General features: G+C 36.8%; 1 long non-coding RNA gene across 1 annotated transcript in view; it reads left to right on the forward strand.

The window, feature by feature from the left end:
- Positions 1–2,160: 2,160 nt before the first annotated feature.
- LOC124186260 overlaps positions 2,161–23,692 on the forward strand; it is a 164,240-nt gene continuing 142,708 nt past the window's right edge. The window contains exon 1 of the long non-coding RNA XR_006871613.1: positions 2,161–2,261. This is a non-coding gene — a long non-coding RNA (uncharacterized LOC124186260). The remainder of the gene's footprint in view (positions 2,262–23,692) is intronic.

Genomic DNA, 23,692 nt, shown 5'->3' on the forward strand with positions numbered 1-23,692 from the left:
CGCCTAAATTCCACGACACAACTCGTCTTCCACCCGCATAAGTGAGGGAAAAAAAATATTTAAAAAATGTATACCCTCAACGATAAAATTGATCACAACGCTTCTTTTTATAGTAACAAACGCAAACATAACAGTCCTGTATCTGTGAGGTACAATAGGAAAGTTCAAAAAAGAGCATCTTTTAGATTTCGCTCTTCTCCTAGATTCTTCAGATCTTTAACAAAAAAATAGCTAAAGGGCTGGGCTGAGAAAAATTTTCTACTACCGGCTCAAGAACGTTGAAATTTCGAAAAGGACTATTTTCGGATATTTCAAAATTTAGATGTCCTTAAATATTTCGGTGACTATGTTTCGCATGACGAAACAATAGTTTTTATAAAACCTGAGATGCGTGCGATGTTTTTTAGTACCGAAACATCTACGTTGAAATTTGCGAAAACCAATTTTTGATAACTTTCAAATATTGCAGCGCATTTCAACACAGATTTTTCGGTACTACGAAAAACCGCACGCATCTCAGGTTTTGTAAAAATTTTACAAAACATAGCCACCGATGGATTCGAGGATATCTCAATTTTGAAATACCCGAAAACAGCCTTTTGAGAAAGTTAAACGTGGTTCAGGCAGCAGTGACAAATTTTTTCTCAGTCCGTCTCTTTCGCGTGAACGATTTTTTTTTTTCGGGAAAAAGTTTAAGAATATCGGAGTGAAGTATAATATACGAAAAGGCCTTTTCCGCACCGTCTTATTCTCTCTTATCGGTGGAAGACTGTTACTTTTTTGTTTTTCACTACAAACTGAAGTATTGTAATCAATTTCATGCTTGCGGGTGGGAATTTTGTAAATATTTTTTTCCGCCTGACAGTGCTATAAATTTGATTTGCGGCCAAAAAATTTCAAACGCGAAATAGCCGGTTATTCTACGCAACCGTCGATATTCTCTAAGCTTCTTATGTTTCAATTAATGCGTACGATAAGTTTGGCGTGTTCGGCAATACGTTTATTTTTTTAAATTTATTTTGCTGTAATTGTAACCCCGCCGCAACCCCCCGCCGTGAGGGTGATTTGACAGACGTTCGTATTAATATTATATGTTACACATTTAACTTAAAAAAGATGAAGCTTGCGGAAATGACCCGCAAATTTTTGACGCTGCCTCCGGGACTGATCGAGTGATCGAGTGATCCAGTGGCCCAAAAATGGATGATCCGGTGACCCGAGTGATCGAGAGATCGGTTCGAGTGAGCCAGTTGAATCGAGTGATCCAGTGATCTAGTGATCGAGCAGCGTGGTGAGAGACTTTTAAAACCGGGAAAAGTCAGGGAAATATGATCGACCAAATGGAGAACCGTACTTTTTGTTTTCATAAAAATCGTTATCAATCTTGAACTATGCTTCGTAAATTCAGTTAAATCTACCTTCGGAAACGGAATCGTCCAATTTCTAATTATTCGTCTCAAACGAAGCAATGCTCATACGTGTTTTTTAGATCCAAGTTAACGTATTCAAGGTGCACAACCTCTGGAGCTTTGAGGTCGTAAAAGCTGCTCAATAGTATTCAAGTTACGTAGGAAAATGTCAAGGAATTCGGAATTTTTTTACCGGAAAAGTGAAGGAAAAGTCGAGGAATTATAATTTAGTAAAATTGTCGCCACCCTGATAATGCGAATCGAACGATCGCGCTTTTTGCCTAGCGATTTCGTAAACGGTATATGAAAAAGTAAAGAACTTTCGATGTGTTAAGTCTGCAGCTCTTCGATCAATTTTTTTTTTACCAACAACTAAGTTTTCAAGCGTCAATTCGACCGCGCCCGTTCCGCGTCGGCTTGATACTTTTTGGTTCTGAGAGAAAGCGTCGCGTTTCCAAGCTGGCGGGCAATTCACGGTGATAAAAATCGCGGAGTGTGTAATGACGGTGAAGAATCTTGGCGTAAGTATTTATGAAATATATCTGAAATATACAGAAACACTCGTTCAACCGATCGTATTATTTTCCGTTTCAGGGCAAAAAACCAATTTTTTAACAAACGCACCGACAATGGGAACTATTGTGTGTTCAGTCGCAAAGGATATTTACCGTATTAAATTGAAGCACAAAGAGATGTGGATTCAAAAAATTTCGAATGTTTTTCATTCATCGATACAATTAATAATCGAAGCCACGAATATTGAAGCGAATATCGTGTTGGACTCGATCCATTTTTTGTCAGTGTATGGACTCGGGGTGATTATTGAACGATACCTGCAAGCTCAATTCCACGGTAAGTTAGAGGCTTTTTTTTAGCTATTTATAGACCCTAGAGATTTTCCATTCAATTTTTAAACGCGTCATTTACCGGCTTTGAATTAAATCGCCGCATGAATACGATCGACTTTTTCGAACGCGTTATACCTACCGTGTCTCGGTGCGTTTGACGCGAATTTAACGCACAAAATGCTAAGAAATTACTTCGATAAATATTTTTATCCGTGAATCTAGCTCTACAAAAAATCGTATCACATGAATATTTTCAATATTTCATTTTAAAATCGTAAACACGGTTTAATTCTGCATTTTTTTTTTTATTTTTTTGGAAAAATCGAATTGGAATAATTTTATAAACACACATTACGATATAATGTATACGATGGATTTCGCAATTGCGTTTAGAAAATTCGTAATCTTTCAGTGAGATTTAATTTGCTGAAATCATTTTATTATATCTATCTGAAGTAAATTTATATATCTGTCACGCATTGAAACAGGAAGTGCTAAAAAACGGTGATAAAAATAAGGAAGGGAAAAAGTAAACGAATCCAGTGAAATCACAAGTTTGGTGTAATATTTTCAGTTAGTTGGTTAGTTAGTACAAAGGGTCTTGGTAAAACAACAGGTAGAACAAATAAATAAATCAGGGGTGTATAATTGTAGAAATAAAATAGTAAATATTGATAATCATTTAAAATCATTCATACGTTCGCCCATTCTTCGCAAGATTGAAATACGCCATTTGTGCATCGAATACTCATCGTAACGTTCTTTTCTTTTTTATCCCAATGCGTCTATAACTAGTATTTTTCTATCAAACCGCCGTTTACTCGTTGTTCGTCCTGTATTTCTTTAAATTTTCAATTTTGTTTATCGCTATCGAAATCGTTTCCCGAGTCGATTCCGCAGTTTTATTTCCGCAGGCGGCCTTTCTCTTTTGCGTTGCTAATAAACTCCACAGACTTCTCATCTTTTGACTAATTTTCGATTAAAACAAAACCTTGTCTGGTTTAGAATGCTAAATTATTGATTGTTAAATCGACAGGCACTTTATAAAATTGTCCGAGAATAATTAAACGGAGTCGTCACGGTATTATTCGACTCTCACAAGTGTGAGGAACCACGAAACGAGATCAATTTGTCACCTCGTGAGTATGATGAATTCATGCGAGGTTAAAGCAACACTTGTTCCGTCCGACTGCAACAGCATTGTTATAAACCGGGCTCATTAGAAGCTCTCGATTCGAAGCCCCGAGTGTTTATACAACACGTGGTGTACGTATATTAGCCGTGGTGTAGGGCACACGTCTGTTTGCGCATGCGCGTCGAGTGCGTAAGCTGGTACTAAGTAAACGCAACGTATCCGTATTCCGTATCCATGCAACCGTAGCCGGTATCCACCACAGCGCCCAAAGTCGATTTTGATTGCGTCGCGAGCCTAGACCAAATGGGCGTGAAATAATATTAATCATGGGGCTGAGTACCCACGTTGCCTAGGAAAATCTCACGAGATTCAGTCTCGCTCTTATCCACAACTTCGGACAGGCTGCGCGTTTCGACTGAGAAACTGACGTAGAATAAACCTCGAACATATATGGTGTGATATGGCTTGGGTAAAAAATCGTTACCGCACATTGAGAGAAATTTTTAATTTCGGATACCGCTCGGTCCTTAACTATTTTCATTTTTTTTTACCACAATCGAAAAATATTGTTCTAGGTAGAAAAATGAAAATTAGTTTTTCTAACTGTTACCGGAAAGTCTAGTATCCGTTACTATTCTTTCTCATTACGATCGCTGTTGCTATATTTTCTTTCAACTGTTGCGAAAGTTTAACGCTTGTGCAAGAATAAATTGACGTTAAAGCCCCGTTTAACTAAAAAAGTAGATTAAACCTCACAAACTTATTTTGCGTTGCAATAACCAAACAAGGATCGACAATCAACAAACAATTGCTACCATGCTACCAGGCTACCTTACCTACCGAACTCAACATGCACTCTATCAGCATCTCTTCCGGACAGAAGAGACTCGCTCTTGATGGTGATTTTTCATCTAGGTTTTTCTACTTCCTGCTTCCCACGTTTCTATGCTTCCACTTTCTTCTACTTTTTCGGACATTTTCTTTGCCGTCCTTTCACTCTTCCAATTTTTGTATCCTTCTATCTCTATATTTCTACTCTTGTCTATGTCGTTGTAGTTCTCTGTCATTATTCTGTGCTCCTCTTTACACTAAATATAGAACTAGGCTAAGTTTTCGGATTTGAGACTCTGTATATAGCTTGAGTTTGTATACTTTTGTATCGATGTTTCCCAATATTGCTATGGGAAAGATAACATTAATAAAACCATCAAGCCATCAAATAGCGCAAAATGGTTAGACGTACCTCGTTTTTCGTTATTCCAACAATATTCAAACAAGTTTTTTAACGATACCTGTTTTACTCAATGTTTCTCAGTGTTGTATTTCAGCAGGCATCTTACGAAACAATTGAATGCGTAAATGTGAAAAAAAAAGAAGAAAATGTCGATATTTTCAAATCACCCTGGCGTGTACATCGCGTAAATCGCACAATGGGGGTGTAGGTACAACAACCATGGTTGTACAAAATAGCTATTTGTCAAAAGCGAGACGCGGCGAAAGTGCCTTGGGCCGATGAGGGAGGGAGGGAGGGAGGGAAAAGTGGAGGGTTGTGGCTTTCGGAAAATTGATCCGCTAGGGAAAGCGCGCAGCTTTGTACAACGGGTTGGATTTGTGTACCTAATACCAAGGTAACGGCCGAGTTTGCCGGTAGCCTCGACTGACAGTTGCTGGCTGCTTGCTGGTTTCACCCTGATATTGCAGGGGTGAGAGGCCGGGAGGTGGAACTCTCTGAGTAGGCACGTGGAGAGACGTTGACAAATAGCAATTGTGACTGGAATTTGAACGAACGTTTCCGAGCATGCGGCATTTTTTTTTTTTTTTTTTTTTTTCCGTCTGTCTTTTTTTCAGTCAACGGGAACGAGGTATAAACAGGGTGGAAATTAAAAATTTATAATGAACATAAAATGGAACGGCCATGATTCCGGAGTTTCAAAAATGTAAAAATTGGTGTCAAACGGAATTTCGAAATGCTCTGAAAGGTCAAGCGGTAGATTCTTCGAAATGGGGATGAATATAATAGTAAAGTTAGATATCTGTGTACTTTATCTTTATGTATTTGGAGGTTTCTGTACCTAGACTTCTATAGATCTTAAAACATACTTCAAGATTTGAAAAATTGGATAAAACCAATCTTCAGGTTTTTGAGAATTTAAAATTGAGGCTCTTCTGTATTTTCGGTATGTATTTTATTGTGAGAGGAAAAATGCTCGAAAAAATCTGCAACTGCGAGGTTTTATTGGTAGTGGTGCTGCAATCTGAAAAAAAAAAATTCACATGCAATCGTGACAAATTGCACGCCCTCGAAATCTGCCTTTTTTTGTTATTGCGATCAAATCAATGGTAATAGTTTGAAATAATGTTAAAATTACACAAGAATATAAATGTAATGCAAGTAACAATTTTATCAGTCTGCAATACTTCTAATTAAAGAATATAGTACATATGTTCAATTACAAAAAGACAAAAAAGAATAATGGAAGAAAATGTTTGCATTATAAATTCTGGTTACACTTAAAATAAAAAAAAATTATTTTCACTATGTTCCCAAAAAGGATACGTATTTTTCTCTTGGGGTAAAAAAGTTGACAGTAAGTGGAAATTTTTCCTGATCGAAAAAAGTAGAATTCTAACGTTATAAATCTTGAAGAGTCGTTAAATGATTATTTCGGAACTCGGTTCAAAGCTTGGTACACATAAATATAGTTTTTGAATTTTCAGTTTTTTACCACGTATAATCGAATGTACGTCGTGATTTTCAAAAATTTGAGCTGCCTTATGACAACTGTAAGGGCCATTTCACTATGGGAATGCACTATAGGTATTCGATGGGTTCGACAACCCGCGGATTGACTATTCATGTCACTTCAGAACGTTGAAACGACTTTGAAAACTCAAGGATCCCATTCATGCGAGTTCGAAGTCCTCCGAATGACCATTTGCATGACTTGAATTCGCCGTATGGTACAGTTTTTTTTTTATACATCATACAAGCTTTATCTGACTCTGTAATGAATACTGGATTTCAAAATCTCTTGATATTATTTTACGCGGCTGTATTAAAGTGACTGTGAAAATCTCTTCAGGTTATGATTGAAGGCAAATGTGGTGCTCCTTTAAATTGCCAAAAGAAATTCGTACAGTATTGAGTACATCATTCGCGTGAAAATGTTCGTTGAAATTCAACTTCCGCTGGCTGGTCGCCATTTTGAAAAGATGTAAGATCACTTCCCTAAAATGTAGAACAGTACCTGAATTAAAAGGTGATATTGTAATACAGACATCGGAACGTTGGTTTTTTTGAAAATTATGTAGACACCTAAAATCCAGATTATGCTAAATATTTCCGCCAGCCAAAGGGTTATGATTTACCGAAAGATGCAGCTGCGGATTCTTGTTACATCAACTTTCCATATTTCTATTTGAAATATTTTTTTGTTACACACGTTGCAGAGAATTGGTCGTTGAGGAGGTCGCCTAGTGTGAGGGCTGTTTTTAAAAAAAGTTTTTTGGCTAATTTTTTAAGACAAACCAATGAAATCCAAGAACAAAATTGTACGAATCTCTACGCTTCCGTTTAGATAAAACGGCAGGGGTAACAAAATATTTCTCAACAGCGAGTCTGTCAGAAAATTCGAAACGCGATTAGAGAAAAATTATACGGATCCAAATTCGGGTATCGCAAATAAAATTCACTCCTTCGTCTCGAAAATTCGAATATCGGTAAGCTGCAGGAATGGTGTTGCAATTCTCATGCGAGCTTGCGGACAGAGAGGCAGGGAATTGGGAGCTTTAGGATGAGAACCGGAAATGGCACGGCGGTAACTTCCGCATAATGGAACCCTTTCACGGACGTCGAAGCTGACTCGAAGGACGTCAGCAATTCCGTCAACGTATGTACAGCTGGTATCTCTGTGCTATGCGGAGTGAAGTAGAACGTTGCCTCGCCGATCTGGACACTTTGCCTAATTGCGCGATGACGGAAGGACGCGGAATCTGCGAGCGACGAGGACAATGCATGTCGGACGTGAAACTTCCCGAGAAACTCAGGAGAGGAAAAGCCACTGCGGGACTGTTGGAGGTTACTCGGTTTTAAGGTCATGCAGTAGTCCTGCCCTTACCGACCGAGGAAACTCACTTTTCTTCCATATTAGATAAACAAACGAACGATAAGGGTTCAAATTTTGACGGTGCATCGCTCTTTTGTTGCAGAATTCATGATTCGAATCATAACTTGTCACATGAATTGATGGTTGAACGATATGCAAAATATAACCTCAAAACCCGTCTCGCACCAAAATAAATGAAACAAAACTCATTGTGATATTTATTTAGCCTTAGCTGGTCGGAGCACAATCCCTGACGATAGCACGATCATTTTAAAAAAAATTCTGAATCGATTTGAAGTCTTGAATGAAAATTATCATGATTTTCGTAAATACGAAAATAGAAAAACGCCTTGAGAATGAATCCTTACGTGCAATGAAAATGAATCTGTGCTCATTCGAACAACACCAATTTCGATAACAATTTAGTTTGAGAAATCGTTTCGTTATTCAAAAATTCAACATGCTTAAGCTCTCGCGTTTTTTATACTATTCTGATTTTTTGGACTCGGTTTGCTGGTTTATCGGATCCTAAAAAATTTCTGAAAAATATTTGCGATATATTCCACATAAATTATCTGTGTCTGTGTACAGTTATATTAGAAAAAAAATATAATTCTTCATTCAAAATTGTTTTTTTTTTCAAAGTATCACGAATTTATCTTTTCAATCGTCGTTCTTTCGATTATCTAGATAGACGTGAGAACAATCTTATCGTTTATAGAGATAACTGCACGAGATACTGTCTTTCATCTTAAATAGATGGACTTGCGCGTAAACAATCTTATCTCAATCTGGATAATTCTAATTTACCTTGTTATTATCTTGTAAAAAATTATCAGACTCTAGTATTTTGGATCAGATTCTGATTTACTTACCGTTTATTCTAAACGTTACAGCATCGGATTATAAACACTGAAATTCAATTATTTCGCAAGTTCGAATTACACAATCGTATCTCAAATTACTGACATCTTATCTCGTGTTGTTTGAATTTTTTCAAATACTTTTACATTTTACGTATAGCGTGCGTTTTATTGTTTCACTATCGTGTTGACTATTAGCACAAGTAACGTTACTGGATGTTTTTCAAACAGTTTTCTCTCTTCTCTCAACTTTTAATTCCACTGGTCCGGCCGTTTATCCTCAATTCTTCGATACTCCTCGAAATCGGCGATGAACACGGTTACTCGGAATAGCATATCGTGATCCGTGGATCCCTTTTGTCTGGAATATCCAGTGAGCTAGCTTCTAACAAAAGATGCATTCACCCGTTGTTCCCAGCTTTTCTGGCAGCAGACCTCAACTGTCGCGGACATATTTGGAGTCAGGTTTATCGCGTTGGCCACACTGCCCGGATCCCCCATTGTCTGTTTTAAGAATAAGACGCTAGCCAAGTAGGTTGATGGAGATCAAACCTTTATTTTCCTCCTTATCTTCTATCGAAAGCGCGCGAAATTCTTTCGCGGTTCCGGTCACAGAGATTTTCATTTTATGCTCTCAGTCATGAGCGGAGTAACGTGACTTTATTTATTTATTTATTTTTTTCTCTCTTCGTTCTCACAGTCAGAAATCTCTACCGGGCTGAAGTTAGTAAAGTCAACGTAACGGAACGTCAGGGCAAAAATAATTACTGCGAAATATCTGAATGACTTTCGAGGAGTTGGTTTTTAAAAATATGAGCATTTTTTGTTTATCATGCACTGTGAGAAATTTTTAGTTCCGGTTACCGCTCAGTCCTTAACTATTTTCATTTTTTACCATAATCGAAAAATATAGTTCTAGGTACGAAATGAAAATTAGTTTTCTAGCTGTTACAGGAAACTCTAGTATCCGTTACTATTATTTCTAATTACGATCACTGTTGCTATATTTTCTTGCAACTGTTCGAAAATTTAATGCTTGTGCAGGAATAAATTGACGTTACAGTCTTGTTTAACTGGAAAAAAATACAGTAAACCGAAGAAACTAATTTTGTGTTGCAACAACCAAAAAAAGATCGACAATATCGCAAAATGTTTACGCGTACCTCGTTTTTCGTAATTCCAACAATATTCATACAGTTTTGTTAACGATACCTTCTTTACTCAATTTTTCTAGTTACTGTAACAAGTGAAATGTTTCTCAGTGCGAAGCAATGACTTACTCCTAAACATCCATTGTTACAGTAACGTTACTAACTTCATGCTAATGAATCTCCAGTACCTAATCGATATAAAAATCGATGTTCGTATCCTATGGGAACAATGAGTAATTTTTGCACACATATTGGTTTCCATCCGCATATTCTGTGCGGATTGTTTCCAATTAGTTAGAAAATTCCACTTTATATACACAACACTCGTCAATTTCATTACGCATCACGTACAGAGTGTATTTCGAACGAGTAAACACACCGTCGTCTGCTAGAGTTCATCGCGCCTGCGCTGTAAACGGAAATCGTTTGTCAGGCTGACCAACCATCGAAAATTTGACATCGATACACGACAATCAGCCCAAAGGCAGTTATAGTCGAATTGTCTAAATTTTTGAGGTTAAATACCACGCGGTAAACTGTCACGGATAAATTTCAAATTTCCGGTGGTTGGTCACCCTGAAAAGCAGCCGATCTCGGTTTATAGCGCATGCGCAATGAATGTCTAGCAGACGACACAATTTTTACTCGTTAGGAATTCACTCTCTATGTACCTTCTACTTCACCTGTTTAATTAACGTTACATTTTTATTTAAGGATGTATTGGCTGTACATTCTCAACCAAAAGTGAGTCTCGTCGACAATATTGAATATTTTATGACAAGATAAAAATCGGAAAAAAATCAACCACAATAAAGACGATATGAAAATTAAATTTGAATAATCGTCATGCGCAAAAGTTATCAATTCATTTTTTAAACAAAATATTGGTTCACAGATTATCAGGGAATATTTTCGACGGTTTCTTTCCGTAGTTTGTTATCATGCAAACAGGGGCCGATTATTCCCAGGGCAGTTGCGAATGATATCCACTCAGAATTGGCGTGTTTTTCATTTGTAAAAGGTACAGCATGGACTTCAGATTTATTGACGTACCAGTTCAGAAGTCCAAGCCTTTAACTGAGCCAATTAGCCGGCAAGAAATTGCTAAAGGCAAGTAATTTGGAAATCCATGGAAAACGAATGCCGCTCTTTGTGCCTACAGAATGCTTTGACGAGTAGGCATCTGAACTTCTGTCGATCTTGTTCACGTTCCGTCTGGCATTAATTCAATCATAAGTGAGGTTCTCATTTTTTACAATCCCGGTAACCAGCGAACCGAAAATCCGCCGAAGGAGGTACAGTGAATTTTATCGACTCCCAGGGAAAATTAACCCCAGACGGACATCCGAAGTGATAAATGATGTGGATACTGAAAGTTCGCAAGTTGAAACAACAACAATCAATTAGAAAACTTTGCTCGAAGTTTTAATATCGAGTGAATATTTTAAGCCTTGATTATACCTGCAGTCGTTACACTAATAATTTTTTTTAGAATAAATTTCGATTCATAACTATAACTATCATTGACTATCTTGTTATTTAGTTTTGAGCAATGTTTTTCATACAATCCGCATGTATCGTCTACGCATAATTCATAACAAAAAAATAATCTCTTAATAATTTGTACGTGAAAAAAAAAAAAAAAATACATTATTATTCTTTTTTCTCCGAAATTTTCTCACGGTGTATGAAATGTCAAAAAATGGAGCTTTAGCTGTCAGGAATGTTGAAAATATATTTGAAAACGATTCAAGTGACACTGAGAAAAAATTGTTGTCATTTGTTACGGTAACTAGAAAAATTAAGTAAAACAGGTGTCGTTAAAAAAAACTGTTTGACTATTGTTGGAATTACGAAATACGAGGTACGCGTTACGATTTTGCGCTATTGCCGATCCTTTTTTGATAATTGCAACACAAAATCAGTTTGTTCGGTTTACTCTACTCTTTTAGTTAAATAAGGCTTCAACGTCAATTTATTGTTGCACAAGCATTAAATTTTCGCAACAGTTGCAAGAAAATATAGTAACGGATACCAGATTTTCCGGTAACAGCTACAGAACTAATATTCATTTTCTACCTACAACTGTATTTTTTAATTGTGGTAAAAAATGAAAATAGTTAAGGACTGAGCGGTAACCGGAACTAAAAATTTCTTTCATCGAAGGAATTTTTCCACGTCAATTATTTCTGCACAACGTTGCAGATAAAGATGAATCAAAATGCGTGACAGAGAGACAGAGAGAGAGAGAGTGAGTGAGTGAGTGTATGTAAGTTAACAACCTGTTTTTGGGGACAAAGCAAGAAGGTGAAAGCAGCTTACGCGTAATGCATGACAAGCCGAAAGGAAGAGCTATGAGATAACAAGCTCAGCGTGGCAAGAGCGCGTTTTAATAACCCAGCAACAACTTCAGCCGCTATCAACGGATGGAGGAGCGACTAGGCAGGCGAAGGAAGGGTTCGTTGTAGGTTCGAGGCGTGTAGAAGGTGTTGGGCTCGTAATGTCAGTCGGTGTCTAGGCAAAGCTATCGCTTATTTAATTAGTTTGCGACTTGGGGTGAAATTTAGTTGGGACAGCACGTATATAATACGTACACGTATAAGCGAATTTGTCACCTATAACAAGCAGCGTTCGCCTTTTTTTTTTATTTTGAAATATCTTTTCTTCAAATTTTTCGAATCGACAGGAATTATCTAGGATTTTTTAAAATCGACGTATCGATCGATGCGATTTAATTAGCCATCAGAAACAATTCTGAGAGATTGTGACGTATCAAAAATGCTAAAAAAATTGAAAGGAAGAGTCGGTTTATTACGGGCAGTTACTCATATGTTTTCAGATGTAACACCGGAGTTTTTAAGAATATTTTCAAAATTTTTTAAAACGATTCAATTATTTGCATTTTTCAAAAACGAACATATTGAAATCCGATGCTACTTGTAAAAATTTTCAAACAATAATTCATAGTGGCCGGATTCTAGATTGTTATTATTATTGTTAGTATTTTTCAAGTTCAGAAAGTTAGCGTCAATAATATCAACAACAGTTCAGCCGTGCTTTTACTGTTTGTTACATATCTGTAAGCATTTCGTAATTTTGAGTCGTGCAGGCGTCGAGATAAATCCACTAACAACGTATGCATTATACATATGCATGCGCCACGGCGTCAAATTGAGTTTTCCGATTTTCCCGTTCCAGAGTTTCGACGCAATTTGATTATTTTCCAATAATCTCTGGCCGTAAACATCGCCCTTGTTTACGTTAAAAACGATTATGTACTCGATGAAAAAATGGTCTAGATTGAATTCGCCCCTATCCCTGGAATAAAATCAAAGGCTGCACGCTGACAGCCAGCTGTTCACTCGTTACATCGTTGGAAAACAAACTTGGTTTTTTTCGGTACTCAATTAATTTTGGACTGTATTTTTTTTTTTTTTTTATTCTGCCCTTGTTTTCTTTTCCTCTTCAAATTTATACATGGTATATTAAGATCGTTCGATTGTCATCCGAGCATTGAAATTGTTCGCGGAAATGTGGTAATAATAAAAATATTTTTTATTTTTTTAAATAACAAGAGAACATATTTTGTCATACACAATTTTCACTGGTTTGGCGTTACTGGATACGTCATTGGCGATCTTGACGAGCGGCTATCGATGACCGTATCCACAACCAGCTGTGATGTTATTACAGCTTATATTGGGTTTCTAATTCGTCGATTATGCAATTAGCGTAAGAAGGATGAGAGGAAATGAGAGGAACTTGTATTGAGGAGTTGAACGTGTGATTATAAGTGTGATGATAATAAGAGGATTCAAGCTACAAGGCCGCTGTAAGAGTGCGGGAAAAGAATCCAAGCTCTGAAGGACGTAACAGTGGCGAGGAAATTTCATTGCGATTTTGTGATTATTTTTCTTTGAATGATTCACGAGACTTGACAGCAGCTTTTAATAATTTTAATGAATACGTAGTTTTCATCTTCCGTAGCGTATGTATCATCGTTTTCGTTTCAAGAAGAATTTAACTAAATGAAATATTTTCACTAGCGGCAGAATTTGTGCATGGAAGTTCAGCAAAACACAGGTCCATTTTTTGTGCTTTCGTGTTTTTGTCGCGATTAGCTGGATTCTTGACGATTTCAAGTTATCTTCGTGTTAAAAAAACATCCTCGGTACAGCGAAGGGGAATCTTAAAAGTATAACAATTTTGATATCATTTTGTGAAAATTGAGTTTGAAAATATTTTCTCCCACTGGAAATTTGCAATTCCATTAGAATGAATTTATCAAGCTCATTTCAATTCTGTAAGCCAGGAATTTGAATTAAGACCTTTCGCTGATTGGTATTGATATAATTATTGATTGTGTGCCACTCGATTTTGTGGACTATATAATCAGAAACGAGTTTTCGTTGCCAAGGCTGACGTCAAGTTGGAGACACAATTTTTCCCTTCCCGGGTTTGGCTTACTCGGTTTTTTATCTCTGGTGTTATTTTACTGTATTCTTTGGAAATTCTCTTTTTGCGTAACAGAAATTCGGGATTTGAAAAGACTTTCGCCATTTGTGTACACGAAATTAATAAATAAGAAATAAGAGATTCTGCGCATGCTGTTGTGGAAAGCAGTCACAGTACAAAGCTGGGTCTGAATACAGATTCCTTTACCGACATCCTACCGACTGTCCCTAGTAGGTACAGGAATCTGTATTCAAAACCGGCCTTATTATTGAAAGCCAGCGATATTCACGTTTCATATTTCCTGGTCATCATTTTTGTGCATCATGTTCACAATTGTGCTGGTGGAAATCGGAATACTTGGATAATTTATCAGACGATGCTAGAAGAATCGATCGTGTATGTTATCATAGAAAGCAGTAGAAATACAAAGTCAGTTCTGAATACAGATTTCTTTACCGATATCTTATCGACACTCCCCACGTCGGTACAGAAATCTGTATTCAAAACCAGCCTTATTATTGAAAGCCAGCGATATTCACGTTTCATATTTCCTGGTCATCATTTTTGTGCATCATTTTCACAACTGTGCTGGTGGAAATCGGAAAACTTGGATAATCAGACGAAGCGAACAGAATTGATCCCGTACAAAATTAAGGGTAAAGTCTGACCTCTGATCTCTCACGGCTGACTTATGGCTCTGGAAAGAAACCGTCCATTGTTTTAACGAGGTTTGAAAGGTCCTTGGGTACGGGATATACACCTATTCGGTATAGGTTCAGAAGAGCAGAGCTGAGCTGGGATGCTGCGAAGTTCACGAAAGCGCCATGTTGACTCAACTAATGGAGTTCCCAAACAGCGAAGAATAATTTCGCTCTCCGATGTAACAAAGATAGGGAATATTTCATTTCGTTTGCAGTTGACGCGAGGAACTTCGTTTTACCAAGTTTTCTCTCTCTCTTACCTTCCCTTCCATTCTCTTCTGAAAACCTTGGCGTCTTATTCCAATGTCTTTTTTCACATCCATCCCTTCCCCTTTACAGGCTCGAAGGATGCTGGGAAAGGAGATCTCTCTGCAAGGATATCATACGAGATGATCTGTACCAACATTTGGATAGCTTTTTACAGGCTAAAAATTTAAAATCCATAAAATTCTTAGGCTCTTAAGTTTAACCGTTTACAAGAAACACTCCGAACAATGTTCATCTCTCTATCGATCAGCTGAACATTTGTCCTCAAATTCTAGCACTTCCTGTCGTTAGGTAAAAAATATGACCTAATTTGTTTTTCATGTGAAGAATTTGATCTTTTCGAGAATGGACTTCACCTTGTGATAGATTTTCAAGATCTACAAAATAAAAACAAGTTTTTTTTCTGATATTTTCAGTCTTACATGTGGAAAGGGAATGAAAGTAAATTTGATTTCATTTTGTGTGTGAAGAAGTGGGCATTTTAGAGTGTATTTTGAAATTTTCAGAGTCTGAGGGAAAATGGAATCACAATTAAATTGGAATAAATATTCTAGAGATATTAATTTTTTGCATGAATACATGTATTTCATAACCCTATAATATTTATCCCCATTCAATTACGATCACATTTCCATATCTCTATAAAATATTCTGGATAAACTTCAAAATGTCCTTTTTTCACACTGCAACCAAAAAATGAAAACAATATATATTTTTTAATCAATGGCTCTACAGTTCATTGACAAAATAACAAAAATGAAATCAGTTTATTTTTCGTATCTGTCCACACACAGGACTGCAAATATCGAAAAAATTGTGTTTTTCGGTTTCAGAAACATCAGACTTTCTTTTCACACAAAATACACGTTGTACGTTATATTTATTTTCCCGCGAAAATGTTGAAAATTTGAAGACAAAGCCAGGGTTAAAAAATGCGAGCTGATTTCCTCCAAAAATTTCAGCCAGATATAATGTTTCTCCCATATATTTATATTTATACCCGATGCTCACACGTTTTACTGTCATTATTTTATCCTACAACATTATTTCCACCCAGCTTTCACCGTTCAATATATTTCGCTTTAACATTTTTTTTTGTTCCAGAAACAAAATGGGAGAGAAAGCGCGTTATTCTCATACTTTATTCAGTCGTTACCAGGGCACCGAGTAAAACGTAAAGTTCCGCTGGTTATTAGACGAAAATTTGGAAGGGAGAATAGAAATGTGGTTATTTACATCGCGTACCTTCCTAGGTGCTCCGTACCCACGATCTTGGAACTCGTCGCCTTGTGTACCTTGGGAGGAACTGCTTGCTCGAGGTTAAATGCCACATCGAAACCAAATTTACTTTATTCCTCGCGAGACTAAATTTTGTTTAACTTGTGACAATAATTTTCTTGCGAACCCGCCCACCTTCTTCTTTGTCATCTTAATTCCTTACCGCTCCACCTCCCTGATCGAACTTTGTGTCCTCCTTAACGTCCTCTTATATTTGAACCTCGCAGCGAACTTATACTCACTTCCAAAGTATTTCACTCGACAATAGGGAAGTTTTATTAGCGGCAGCTTTCTCGTTTGAGTGGTTGATAACGTTTTAAGACGACAATACCGAAAATTTACCAATTCACAGGGTGTTATCATACAGATGTGAATACTCATGGGTACTTATAGAGAAAAGTGGAAAAAAAATAGTCGTCAAGTTATTTATCAGAAATGTTGACGCCGGCTTGAAATTGGAAGTACTTTTCTTTTGAATAGCCAAAATTCACCCTTATTCATCCCGAATTTATATGCGGTCAGTCACTACAGACTTTGTAACGTTAAGCTTATGCTTAGTCACATTATTGTGTATCAAATTCAGAGTGAGTTCGACTGTTATTCACAGTTATTAATACAATATATTCAACGTACAATTTTCGCAATCTAACGTGAACCGAAAATTAGTTATTATTAATTATCGCACCTAGTGCGATATGAGTATAAGTAGCTAGAATCAACTCATGATTTGTACTGCCAAACCTTAATCCCTAAAAAGTCGTGGTCACGAAAATTCTTATGCTCGTGACATTTTTCCAAGTTTTATCGCTATTATTTTCTTAAACATTCTGTGATCCCCTGTTTTTATCGTCGATACGGATTTTTTAAATTGTTTTACATACCTCGTATCAGACATCTAGAATCATGCAGTATATAAATTATTATATGGAAAAATATTACCAGCATGTCATCTCCATAAACTGGCGTATAAATTTAACGATTTTTAAAGTCGTCATTCTTTAACAAATATTCGGCAACTTGGCTTGATATTCTTCTAGTTCAATGGCACGCAATTGTACCTCACTGTAAACAATAATAATTCTTCTTTTAAGATACTATTTCATTAGTTAAATGTTTTGAGATCCGTTCGTCGACGATAGCGGAATTTTGTTATAAACAGTTACACTTTACTGACAACTTAGCGGAACGGTGAACAAATACAGAATCATTACTGAGAGTGGATTATATACTGCGGATCGATAACGGTATGAAGCCTCAATCTAGTCGTAGTCATGAAATTTAATTACCGAAGACTGTCTAAAGGGCACAGGGGAAAAATGTCGAAAGTTTGCAATTTTTGAACACCTCGTTTCATACATCCAATTTGTTTCACATAAGATAGATAATTGAGCCCGAGGCTACTGGAACGGTAGAAAATTCTTAGAAACTAGGATTTAGTAAAATTACTGTCGCAGAGCAGCTCTCCAGAATTTTAACGTACTCAGAATCGATTTTTTCTCTTAAATTATTATAATACAGCTATTGCTCAAAAAATTCAACATAGTCCAAAATGATTTGTTTCTTAATCAAAGTTCGTTTCGCATCTAGAAAATCTTTTGGAAAAAAAAAATTGAGTCGTGTAAGTTTTTTTTACACCGATAACCCAATTCATCTTTTCGATGGCTCGTGTCCTTCGATAAAGAATTCTTGATAGTACGAACGTAGGGTTTCGTAAATAATAAAACCATACGAGAAGTCATAATGAATTATCCTAATGTTTAAAATGAAAAGAATCACATTAAATTTTTTCACCAATTTCTGACGGGCGATGGTTAATCAAAGGGTCTGAATTGAGCCATCGTTGTGGAAAAAACCTTAGGAGACAGTTTTATATCCCAATAATTTTGCCGATGTGAAATGACTTTTGATTAAGAAAAAGGTTGATTTTGGAGCATGTTGTTTATTTTTTAAGTAGTTGTACCTCAATCACGGAGATTTGCTTCCCTCCTTCCGCTCCGTTGGCAACATCTTCTACCACCAGCGTGGCGCGTCGTTAGGACCGCGGAATTACAAGACAATGTTGCTTATTGTCAACGCTTCTTCGCGTCACAGCTACTACCAAAGGAAAGTATCCAAGCACTTGCCACCTCGCTCGTCTCCTGTCAGTTACACATTCGCCAATTATCCCACCCAGTCAAGAATGGCGCTCCTATAGCACACAATTACACCCTCGCGTCAATGCGCAAAGCATCGCGGGGCTTTTTCATCCCTGTGACAGAATACTCGACGTGCCTGAGTCACGCCTGTTTGCGTCCATTTTGAGGAGTCCCATTTGGGGGCCGAGCTTCGACACAAATTAATACTCTCACTCCCTTTTTCTCTCTGTCTCTCAGCTGCGATGCAATTATGAAACAGAACAATGGTGTAGTGAACAAAAAACGAATTCTTTACAACGGTTTTTACGTGAAAAAAGCCATTTACCAACTGATTGTGAGCTTTTTTCAACCAACTGCAGAGATCTATCGGAAGTAAAGTCGATACTCCAGTACTGACATCCATAATGAGCAATTTCTGTGACCTGATGCTCATTTCTTCCTAGTTTTTTTTTTTTTTTTTTTCCACCGTACTTGCTATCTCGCAAATGTTTCGAATATCAGATTTCAATTATACGTATATGTATAGTATGTATCACAATGAATGTGATTTTTGAAAAAGGGTTCTTCAATTTTTCTAGTTAGCCATGGATAGATGAATTAATTATTGGTACTTTCGTCTCAATAAAACATCAATTGTATCTTTTATATTGCCATATTAAAATTGTAGTAGCGCAGAATAGAGACATATTATTAATTCACAAAAACAGTGATTCAGACTACATCAAATCACAAGTTCTAGAAACCAGTTACAAATACAGCTATAAATATATATACACGGTGATTCTAAGTAAACGCCGCAGTATCTTGGATTGTCAACCACTAAGGGGAGTGAATATCGGTAATACAGACCCGCTTAATTATCGGTAAATAGCGCGTTCAAAGTTCTCACAAGTCAACTGAAACAGCCGGCGTTACAGAATTGTGTGGATTTGGTCAAGCAGTTGTTTCGTTGTTTATAACCAACGCTGAAGCAGTCAATGAGCTACGTTGAAGTGATTATGTGACCTGACCTGAGTGAAGTGACAATGACTCGATAGGTCTGTTTTACCGATATTTTTACCTCTCAGTGATAGACAACCCAAAATACTGCGGCATTTACTGGAAAAAATCCCATGTATTTATAATGAAGTTTGGAACAATTATAATCCAGATATTTCCAAGTGACGCTTTTTCTTTCTCCGGGAAAAATGATGAAAACAATTCGATGGTAAAAGGTGTCGGTAGGTAGAGGCTGAAATAAAAGTCGAAATAACAAAAAGCAATTGTTAGTCTACCGGCGCGGAGTACTTCCTTCCTCTTCTCACGGGCACACGCTCCTTTTTCCGAGGGTGGTTTTGCCTCGAGTTCTGCCAACAATCGTTATGCTTCGGTAAATCGACGTAAAAAAATACTTTTGTGTACTCGGAACTCGTTTGGGCTCACGCGAAGATTATTTTAACAAAGTCCTGTAACTCGAATGGTAAACAACAAACGTAGCGAATTACTGTCGATTACATTGCATTATTTTCTTCATTCAAAGGTGGCGTATATTCAATTATTGGGATAATTTGAATGGAAATTCTAGTTACGCTGAATGTTTAAACAACGTATATTGTTAACGTGAAAGCTATCTAGTCGAATTCATTTTACTCGTTTGAAACTTATTTATTTATTTAATTATAAAATTGTTAATGTAACCTTTTCGCCTACAGTGAATCAGGGAATATTGCAGAAAGCTGATGGAATTACAATCACATCACAAATAGGAAAAGAACTACAATTTTTCTAACCAGAATTGACAGTTTGGTTTTGATTTTTATCCACGATTCTGAATTATTTATATAACATTATCATCATTTCAGTCCTGCAACGAAATGGCACATTAATTTTGTTTCAAGACGATCTTCAAGAAGTTGACAAAAATGCTTTTGAGTTTAGAGAAAAAGCAAAGGTCTCAAAAATTATAGCATGGCAAAAGTTCGAAACAATTTCTTCAGTTTGATATCGTTCGATGCATTTGTTCAAAACTGTTAAGAACAGAATAAAACAAAATTAATACTCTTAATCACTTTGAAATTAAAATAGAAACATAGAAGAGTAAAATTTGATAAATTTTGAAAATTTCAGTTGTAATTGGCTTATGAAGCGCTTTAGAGAGAAATCGGGTCTGATGAATGATAATTTGAATTGAAAGATATCAAGTAGAAATTTTCTTTTCCTTGATCGTCCCAATTTGAAATAAATTATCTACAGTGATTTCATAATACATTAAATCTGCAATAATAATATTCTTCTAATTGTGCATATAAAAGCAGTTGTCTGCTGTCTCCTTCATATAACCAAAGCATATGTCTCTGTTACTAAGATGGGTAGTACGCCGCATGTTTATCGTGAAGAGAAATAAGTGGTTTGTCTATGAAACGAAGTGACAGGCTACGAATATGTCTCGACGGAAAAAACGCGAGAGCAGAATCGAAAATGATGTTATTTCTCCGGTTTTTTTACCGATGTACGTGTAGCTGGTAAATACCTAAGATAAATCGGAAACGAAGTTCACTGACCTTGACTTCGAAGGGTGTGACCAAAAGTCAAGGACAATGGTGCCGCAGGAATCTCGTCCATTATGCTTTCAGTGCTTGCAGACTTCGGTTGTCTGCGAATGTTTCGGTACGGGCATAATTCATGGTATGTACGATATTTCGGACCAAGGCAGCAATTTTCCTACAGTGTGTAGCGTTAAGCGTGGGCAAAGGTTTTCGAATCATCAATATGGTCAAATCGATGTCGAAACGTTGGCGGCTCAAACTGATTTACGAAACTTTTCAGGGAATTATGAATTCCGACGGTATCGACAAATTTGCGGTTCATATCTGTTGTTGAAATATCGAAATCTGCATCTCAGATTATCAACTCGTGGGCAGTACATCGATGATCAGGACATAAGTTCATTTTTCAGCGATATTAGTCGGTCGTCACAAGGTTGAAGGTACATTGTCTGTCCAATTTGACTTCACAAAGAGACTGTTCTTTTCAGAAAACAAGCTATTATCGTTGGAGTCTGGAAAGCAGTGAAAAAAAACATAAAAAAATTCGACACGGAAAATACCGGTTGTTTGCTAGACTTTTAGGGAAATTAAAGAAAATATACCATTATTTTGCACAAAACTCGGCAAACCAAAAATGAAAAGCAAGTAAAGTATTTGTATATGTCTTCTGAAGAGAACAACGCCTTGCGAAATCGAATTGGACTGACGATGTCAAAATGTGAACCGATTCGCTGATCTATTTACTACTCGTGAATTAATAACCCGATATGTCGATTTTTTATCTTCAAACAATGTAGAGTTGATACTATTCATTTTCAGCAGCCAATTGATATTTACATCCTTTAGTAATCAATTTGCGTATTAAGATGGTTCTCTTATGCTGTTCTTAGCCATCGATTAAAGTGTAGCTACGCTTCATAATAAGTCAGGATCTTTTTTACCGCTTAAAAGCAAAGGTAAGAACCATTGGTCCTAGTTTATTTCGATTACGTTTGTCTGAGCGTATAAAAACTGAACTGCGTATACAGAAAATAGTACAGAGTAAAATATAAGCCGAGCCAACCACTTGGCAAGGCTGGATGACAATGGCCCAGTTTCCGGAGGTTGATGGCTTAGTACTTCCGGACAGTGAAACATATCCGGTGAATATTTCAGTCAGGATGTCGAGAGCCAATCAGGCTTCTTGGAACTGGCAAATACCGGCTATTTTTAACCGCTTGAAATTCACTCCCTTAAGGATTTTGACTTCCAGAAGCTCTCCTTTTTCTTCATCCAATAAAAAAACTGGAGACATCGCGTGTCCGTCTAAAGAGATCCTAAAATAAAACGAAGAGATACTTTGTTGTGAGTCAGTTGGACACTTGAAAATTGAAACGAATCGACGTGACTAATGAAATGCTGCCTGCTGACACTTTTTATCATTTTTTCCAGATAGATGAAAAATCGTCACTTGGAAAATGTCTAGAATTTAATTATTCCAAACTTGATTAGGAATAAACGGGATTTTTCGAGTAACCGCCACAATATGTTGGGTTGTCTATCACTGAGGGGTACAAATGTCGGTAAAACAGACCTACCGAGTCATTATCACTTTAGTCAAGTCAAGTCGCATAATCACTTGAACGTAACTCACTGACTGCTTCAAAGTTGGTTATAAACAACGAAACAATTGCTTGACCAAATCCACACAACTTTGCAGCGCGGGCTGTTCCAGCTGACTCTTGAGAACTTCAAATACGCTACATACCGATAACTCGGCAGGTCTGTATTACCGATATTTGCTCCCCTTAGTAGTAGGCAATCCAACATACCGCAGGGCTTACTTAGAATCACCGTGTATATATATATTTATAGCTGTATTTGTAACTGGTTTCTAGAACTTGTGATTTGATGTTGCGACGTGAAAAAGAACCGAAAACGAGTAAAAATTCACCATTTGCAAATTATATTTATTTTACAATTAGTCTGAATCACTGTTCTTACCAGCCAGTAACAAAAGTACCGAACGCGGAATTTTTTCGAGTCAATTCGTCTTGTTAAAATGAAAATCCTCGTATCGTATTTTCGTTGAGTCTAATTGTAAGATATATTTCTCCTCGGTTAACATTCACGCGTGCTTTTTCGAAATGGGTTCAGTCCGTTTTCGGTGTCCCGGGACAAAGACGGTTTAATTGACTGCTGGGCGGGAAGCCAGAGCATCGATTGAAATTGAAATCATGATTAACGAAACTGTGACCGTCCACAGTTTGACCCTCCGCCCAACAACACGGTACTTGGAAAGTTCGTGGAATCAATTCGATACGATTTATGAATAATCCATCGGCAAGTGTTACACAACAACTGGTGATATGTGGCTCAAACATCTATGCTTACAATTAGTTACAAATTGTTTTTGAATTTTTTTAAATCCATTTCTGTTATAGTATTTTCTGAAAATTCACTGACTGCACCGTGAACTCGGTACTAGTATGTGTGTAAAGAGAATAAAGCTTTGCCATCTTGCTGGCGATGCGATGATTTTCCAACAGACCTTAACAATGTATCCTACAAATATTGAAGTATAGAAGAACACAGGACAACAACAAATTCAGGCTCTAATATATTTAAATGATTTTATCGTGTGCGTAAATGAATATCTCTGATGAGTTATGATTGGTTTTGTTTTCCAGCTTTTTTTTTTTTTGGTGTCATATTCCTCGTTTTGATGATTAGTCAATTTTTATAGAGACTTGTAAATATAGCATCACATTTAAGGTTATAAATATGAAATTTGATTTTTTGACTTTGGTCCAATTTATATAAACTGAAGAAAGACTTTC

This window comes from Neodiprion fabricii, chromosome 7, assembly GCF_021155785.1.
Source record: "Neodiprion fabricii isolate iyNeoFabr1 chromosome 7, iyNeoFabr1.1, whole genome shotgun sequence".
In the NCBI taxonomy this organism is placed as follows: domain Eukaryota; kingdom Metazoa; phylum Arthropoda; class Insecta; order Hymenoptera; family Diprionidae; genus Neodiprion; species Neodiprion fabricii.